This window comes from Schistocerca gregaria, chromosome 5 (assembly GCF_023897955.1).
Source record: "Schistocerca gregaria isolate iqSchGreg1 chromosome 5, iqSchGreg1.2, whole genome shotgun sequence".
Lineage (NCBI taxonomy): Eukaryota > Metazoa > Arthropoda > Insecta > Orthoptera > Acrididae > Schistocerca > Schistocerca gregaria.
This window is the reverse complement of record NC_064924.1, coordinates 569632074-569640297: the sequence shown is the minus strand read 5'-3', so window position 1 is coordinate 569640297 and position 8224 is coordinate 569632074.

Genomic DNA, 8224 nt, shown 5'->3' with positions numbered 1-8224 from the left:
GCAATAATTGTGTCAGCTAGTGGCGCAACGGTAAGCGTCACGCACCGTAGAATCGACGTCGCGAGTTCAAGCACATTCACTGCTACATTTTTTATATAAAATTAATCGTTAGTAAAACAGATGCCAGACTGAGATTCATTGGAAGAATATTAAGAAAATGCAGTCCGAAAACAAAGGAAGTAGGTTACAGTACACTTGTTCGCACACTGCTTGAATACTGCTTACTGGTGTGGGATCCGTACCAGATAGGGTTGATAGATGAGATAGAGAAGATGCAACGGAGAGCAGCGTGCTTCGTTACAGGATCATTTAGTAATCTCGAAAGCGTTGCGGGGATGATAGATGAACTCCAGTGGAAGACTCTGCAAGAGAGAAGCTCAGTAGCTCGGTATAGGCTTTTGTTGAAGTTTCCAGAACATACCTTCACCGAGGTGTCAAGCAGTATATTGCTCCCTCCTACGTACATCTCGCGAAGAGACCATGAGGATAAAATCAGAGAGATTAGAACCCACACAGAGGCATACCGACAATCTTTCTTTCCACGAACAATACAAGACTGTAATAGAAGGGAGAACCAGTAGAGGGACTCAACGTACCCTCCCCCACGCACCGTCAGGCGGCTTGCGGAGTACGGATGTAAATGTAGAATTGCATAACAGTCGAGTCGCTTTTAATCTTCACATTGCCGGTCGGTGTGGCCGTGCGGTTCTTGGCGCTTCCGTCTGGAACCGCGTGACCGCTACGGTCGCAGGTTCGAATGCTGCCTCGGGCATGGATGTGTGTGATGTCCTTAGGTTAGTTAGGTTTAAGTAGTTCTAAGTTCTAGGGGACTGATGACCACAGATGTTAAGTCCCATAGTGCGCAGAGCCATTTGAACCATTTAATCTTCACATTCATTACTCTGTGAGGAAACACACTGACAGAACATAAAACTTACAGTTTGTTACGAGCAAAACACACGAAGTTCGTTTCCACTTGGTGCTGACCACTTTTTTCCTTGTTCACAATTCTGTTTAGTTGAAAGAGCGATGTATATATTACTGTTTCATCCTTTGCCGAACTGTAGAGAACATTGCAAAAAGGGCGATTCGGAAACCACGCATAAGGAAGTCGGCTGTGAGTTGGATGGTTCAAATGGCTCTGAGCACTATGGGACTTAACATCTATGGTCATCAGTCCCCTAGAACTTAGAACTACTTAAACCTAACAAACCTAATGACATCACACAACACCCAGTCATCACGAGGCAGAGAAAATCCCTGACCCCGCCGGGAATCGAACCCGGGAACCCGGGCGTGGGAAGCGAGAACGCTACCGCACGACCACGAGCTGCGGACTGTGAGTTGGATGCAGGCCTTATAACATCTGGGCAACCTCCCAGTTTTAAATACTCAAATATATTTGCAACGTTTCTAAATTCTTCGACTTCTGGAATGAGTCCGACATCTATACACTTAGGTGAAAAAAGCGATGGGGTACATCCTAATATCGGACCTCCTTTTTCCCGGTGCAGTGCGGCAACTTGACGTGACATGGACTCAACAAGTCATTGGCAGTCCTCTGCAAAAATAAAGAGCCGTCCATAATAACGGAAGTGTTGTCTGTGCAAGAATTTGTGCACGAACTGACCTCTCGATTGTGACCCACAAATTTCCGATGGTATTCACGTCGGACGATGTGGGTGGCCACATCATTCGCTCGAACTGTCCAAAATGATCAAACCAATGGCGAACAAGTGTGGCCCGGTGACATGGAGCACCGTCTTCATAGGATGCAAATGGTCCGCGGGTAGCGAATGCGAGAAGTGGGTAAGCACCAGCTGCGACCCGGCAGCGGGCGACAAGGCCCCAGCTGACAGGCGACCGCGCAGTTGTCGAGGTCACGTCCCGTTGCGCCCGTCAGTCCCTTCACGGGTCAACTGCGGCGAGTCGCCTCACTGCGGTGTAATGCGACCCGCCACATTCCAATTAGCCGTGTTTGCGGCGAGGCGCCGGCTTTCCAGCTGCCGCTGGTGGCCGCATTCGACTGGCCACGCCCTCCCACGCACGTGAAGGACGACTCACGTGGGCCGCCGTGGCTGTAGGGCACACGCACAGTAACTTCAAATGTCACCGCCGTCTCACAACTGCGGGTGCGCTATGTGAATCTTGAAGCGAAGATAATCGTAAAGTTTTAAATGTCACGCCGAAAGAAACATAGTAACTTTTTTCCCTTTTTCAGCTACATTAGTGCAGTCCCGGTACACACTGATATCCCTGCGCCACAGTACAGCAGCTCGCCGATAGAGCAGCCAAAACAAAATTGCGCAATCTTTTTGATAAAGTGCCGTGTCGTGTGAGAGTGCGTCTGCATTTGAAGGAGGAAAACGCCGCAACAATCCGTACTGAGTTGGTGGAAGTGTATGCTAACAACCAGGGCCGTTGCTAGGTGTTTTGGTGCCCTAGGCGAGAATTGAAAAACGAAGCCCCCTCTTTCTTACTACTATCAGACTCCCTGATTGATATCGCCCGCCCCCCCCCCCCCCCGGTCCCTTCCCCCCACGTCACCCGCCACCACCAACATCCAGCGGCACAACAATTGCAAATCTCTTATTATACTTTTAATCATTAAACCAAAGTGACCACACGTCCTCATTTTCTGTGGACAGTCCTCAACTTTCATACTTTGTCCCGCAGTCCTTTAAAACTGATCGAGGACAAGAAATGTCCCCAGTTTCTTATTTTTTGTCCTCAGTTTTAAGGAAACGACAGCTCAACTGTTTGAGAAAAGACAGTGTAGTTCTTTCTCGTAACGCGAGTCTCGGACACCCAGAGACGGACTTGCAAACAGACACCAACTCATTTGTATGGATGGATGTGATGAACTGCACTTACCTTTTACTCCTTTTAGATTTGCTGAAAGAGAAGTGCAAAACCTAACTTGTGAATATGTGACCGATTGACCACAGTAAATAATAGTAGAAATAAAACATCAATAGAACCGCGCAATATAACAGACGCTTGACAAATGATCTGCGGAGGTAAAAACAAGGAGAGGGACTCCGTGAGTCGCAACGTGGTCCCAAGTCAACACACGTGACCCGCCCCTGCGCTCGACAGATGAATCAACGTCATGTTTGCTTTCCCTTTCGTACTCAGTAGCGCCTGGCTTGGTTTTGAAGTAGGAATAGGCAATGTGTTTACTTTCGTCATAGTACGTGAAGACTTATTAAGCAACCGTTTCGTATGTTTTTGAAAGGAATTCGATGTTTTAATTTTTCGCGTTTTTCATCTTTTATCCTCATTTGCTCATTTTTTTCCGTCTCTTGCTCCCCCCTCCCCCCAAAATTTTGCCGCCCTAGGCAGCCTTCTGGTCTTGCCTGATGATAGAAACGACCCTGGAAACAATACATCATATGAGAGAGTGGCTGGGTGGCGCATACAGTTTCAGTGTGGTTCAACAAATCTGAATGACATAGAACGAAGTGACAGACCATCTCGCTATGAAGAACCGGCGTTTCTTGATCGAAGTTGTTGTGACCAGACTATAGTACAACCGTCCAGGCGTAACTGTGGGTTCTTTGATTGCTCAGTGAGATGGCTCGTTGGAACCATAACATATGATATATTGGTTCACTTTATTACGCTAATGAATAAGAAGCTTTACTCAACTTGATGCAATCCATTGCCACAGGAGACCTTGATAATTTACAACTGTCACACTATTAAAGCATCGCCCGAGGCCTCCAGTTACAACTCTTCTCCTGACGTACATGGTTCGACATTTACAAAAGTACATTTACCGTCTGAGACTCGAATAACTCTTTATTCCTATATGATGATTGTGACTGCTTCAGCCGAAGTCCTGAATTGGGGCAGCTCTATGTCGACCTCCGTGCGAGGGCGCTGCTGTGCTGAGAGAGAGGGCGTGTCTTCTTTAGCATCTCCCATTCGACGTTGCTGACTGCAGCGACACATCGTTAATGTCTGTGGTACTGAGACTCTTTGCCGACTGTGGTGTGGCACCGCGATCTTTCGACGATACCGTAGAAATGGTAGCGGAAAAAGTGGTAATTATTCGCAGATCATTTTTCAAAATCTTACTTGAAATTTTGAACACGACACAGATCGCCACCCGCCTTGTTCCGCGACTGCTCACACCGGTTCAAAAACGGCGCCGAACCGAGGCTTATACAGCTGATGGTTGTTCGTATTCACAACTGCGAATACATTTCATGTATATCATAGGGCAAGGTGATGTCGACAGATTTTTTTCGAGCTGTCTTGGCGTGGATATAACAGGGTACAGTCGTAACAGGATAACCGTCACAGGAGTATGCTACGGGAGACTGCAAAGATGAAACATCATGGGCAGCCGAAGCACATTGTAATGCTTGCAACTTTATTTAATTTTTCACGATTTTCTTGGACAATCGTGCTAAATTAAATAAAGTAAACGCGTTCAGCAGGTACATGACTGTGGAACCCCAATAAAGAAAATGATCATGGGAAAGTGTCGAATGGAGTATTTTTGCTCCTCCACAATGCTCCAGCTCATCCTACGCAGGACAAAGCCATCTCTGCTGCTCCTTTAGGCTTTCAATTTTTTGCTCGTCCCACGTCATTGAGTGCCGTGGCAGCAGCATACTCGTAAGAGCTGTGAGGCAAAATTTGAGAGCCGAGTGAAGCGGATGAAACAACCATTACAAGTCAGGTGTTCCCAAAATGATGACGAGGTGACATTCCAGGTAGAAAGTTTCCTCAACAACAAAATGCAGGCTTCTGAACCAAGGAGTCAGCCAAGTCATCCATCGTTAGGAGAAATCTGTTGCCGGCCGGAGTGGCCGTGCGGTTCTAGGCTCTACAGCCTGGAACCGAGCGACCGCTACGGTCGCAGGTTCGAATCCTGTATCGGGCATGGATGTGTGTGATGCCCTTAGGTTAGTTAGGTTTAAGTAGTTCTAAGTTCTAGGGGACTGGTGACCTCAGAAATTAAGTCCCATAGTGCTCAGAGTCATTTGAACCATTTTTTGAAAAATCTGTTTCGCTGAAGCGTAAATATGTACTGAAGGATTAACACTATCGCCGAATTCTATGGTCACAGTTCCATTTTTTAGGTGTGAATTCTCACAATGAACACATTTGGAACTAAAGTCAGTTTTCAACAGCAAGTGTAACTCGTATCTCCCAAATGCGTGCATCTGGCTTGTCTGCCTATGACACAATTTTCATGACGTAATCTTTAGAATGTCTCGGAAAGAAACCACGACTGACTACAATCCGAGACTGCAAACATTAATTTAACTGAACTTGCAACTAAGGTGCAAGAAATAGTTGGTGGATGTCTTCTATTACTTTCTCGAACACAAACAAAATTAAATTTTGCTTGATCATCTTTACATACGATAATGATGGAAGCTGATGCAAATGTCCCAGCCAGAGAAATGACCGCTGCTTCACATTACCTCCAACCACAACTGCACCACAAACGAAAGAGAGATTCATTGATTACTTCACGGACGTAAACGGCTGTACCCACAAACAATTCTATCTAAAGCATGTTAGTGCAATACCCTCAAAAAGTCCCTGAAGTATATTCGATCAGCATCTACTGGACACGATGGCATCAGAGTCCAAATGATGAAGCTTGTTATTGACCTACTACTGCCCTCTATAACTACTTCCAAACGCTCCTTAACCACATCAGTTTTCCTTGAGGCCTGTAAACAGGGGCTCGTTAATCCACTATCTAAAAAAGACGCTGCCACACCACTCCCTGGTTACCGATTTATTTGCATTCTTTCTGCACTGTCTAAGGCCTTATAATATATAGTCCACGACCAGCTAATAAATTGCCTAACCACAAACAACCCACTACACAAATACCAGTCCGGTATCAGTAAACATTGCAGCAAAAACTTCTGTCTTAATAAAGGTAACAGATGACCTGAAGCTTTCCATGGATGCACAAAAAATAACTATCATGTGCTTCTTAGACTTCAGGAAAGACTTTAAAACTTGCCACTTAGACATTTTACTTGCCAAACGTAGCAGTCTAAATATCTGCCAAATGCATTGCAACTGTTTCGCTCAGACCTGACGCATCGCCAGCAATACGTCATGTTCGCACCATAGTGTCCCAGTGGAGGCAGGTAGTATCAGGCGTCGGTATTAGATCCTATATTCTTTTCATTGTGAGTCAGTCATGTCTAAAAATGTTGAGGCTTACGTGGCCACTTGTTGAAAATCGTCTTTACGCCATGTTTGAGCTATATACGGCCCGGCCGATTCTGTCCGTCACTCTGGGAATGTATGGCAGAAAGACCATACCCGATATTTCTTTTTGTAATAACTTTGGCTCTGTTACACTTCTAATATAACTTGTGGAGTACCCATTGTTACTCAGGACACTTTCCATGTGTCGCATTTCGCGTCTGAGGTGCTTGCGACTCACATACCGGTCCTGATCGCGTTAAGCGCATATAAATGACGCCTCCTTTCTGGCTCGTGTGGTGGTTTGATAGTTTGTGCAGGTATCGGTCCGTGTGTGTCGCTTTTCGATACACGCTGTGTCCCAGGTTTTCGCCATCCCTTGTGACCAGCACATCTAGAAACGGTAGTTTTTTGACCTTTTCTACTTCCATGGTAAATTTCATGTTGGCATGGAGGCTGTTCAGGTGTCTTAGGAAGTCACCGAGCTGCCGAGCTATTCTTCACGATGGCTCCACACAACGAAAATAGTTGAAGACAATGGCGGGATACGGAGCAATGTACACGGGCGGCAGTAGAATCATTCGGCAGTCAGCTTCAAACGCTGGTTCTCTAAATTTTGCCAATAGTAGTTCCCGAAGAGAGCGTCTCCTTCCCTCTAGGGATTTCCGTTTGAGTTCCCAAAGCATCTCGGTAACACTTACGTGTTGCTCGAACCTACCGGTAACAAATCTAGCCGCCCGCCTCTGAATTGCCTCGATCTCTACCTTATGCTCAAGAATAGATCGCACCAGCGTCCTATAAGCATTCTCCTTTACAGGTGAACGACTCTTTCCTAAAATTCTCCCAATGAAACGAAGTCGACCATTTGCCAACCTTACCACAGTTTTCACACGCTCGTTCCACCTCATATCGCTTTACAACAACACGTTCAGACATTTAAACGACCTGACTGTGCCAGGCGGCACACTAGTAATGCTGTATCCCAACATTACAGGTTTGTTCTTCCTACTCATCCGCATTAACTTACCTTTTTCCACATTCAGGACTAGCTGCCATTTACCACAAGAACTGGAAATTTTATCTAAGACGTCCTGTATCTTCCTACAGCCATTCAGCTTCGACACTTTAGAGTACATCACGGCATCATCTTCGAATCCTGCCTCGGGCATGTATGTGTGATGTCCTTAGGTTAGTTAGGTTAAAGCAGTTCTAAGTTCTAGGGGACTGATGACCTCAGATGTTAAGTCCCATAGTGCTCAGAGCCATTTGAACCATTTTTGAACCATCACACTTCCGTGGGGCAGTCCTGACCACACCCTTGTCCCTGATGAACACTCGCCGTCGAGGACAACATGTTGGGTTCTATTATTTAAAAAGTCTTCGAGTCACTCACATATCTGTGAACGTATTCCATATGCTCCTGCCTTGGTTAACAGTCTGCAATGGGGTACGGTGTCAAATGCTTTCCGGGAATCTAGAAATATGGAATCTGCCTGTTGCGTTTCATCCCTAGTTCTCAGTACATCATGTGAGAAAAGTGCAAGGTAAGTTTCGGACGAGCGATGCTTTCTAAAACCATGCTGATTCTTGGACATAAGCTTCTTAATCTCAAGAAAGTTTATTATATTCGAGCTGAGAATATGTTCAAGGATTCTGCAGCAAACAGAAGTTAGGAATATTGGTGTGTAATTTTGCGGGTCCGTCCTTTAACGGGAGTCACATGCGCTTTTTTCCGGTGGTTTGGACTTTGTGGCGGGCGAGAGATTTACGATAAATGCAAGGTAGGTAAGTGGTCATTTCCGTAGAGTACTCTTTGTAAAATCGAACTGGGATTCTATCCGGACCCAGTGTTTTATTTGTTTTCAAATCTTTCAGTTGTTTCCCTACGCCAGGCATGCTTATTTCTGTGTCGCCCATGCGGGAGTCTGCCCGATGGTCAAATGAGGGCATGTCTGAAATTAGGGCATATGCTGACTTATGGCAATGTGAGATGGACTTTCAATGAGAAAACTAGTCAGATGCTGCAGCGAGC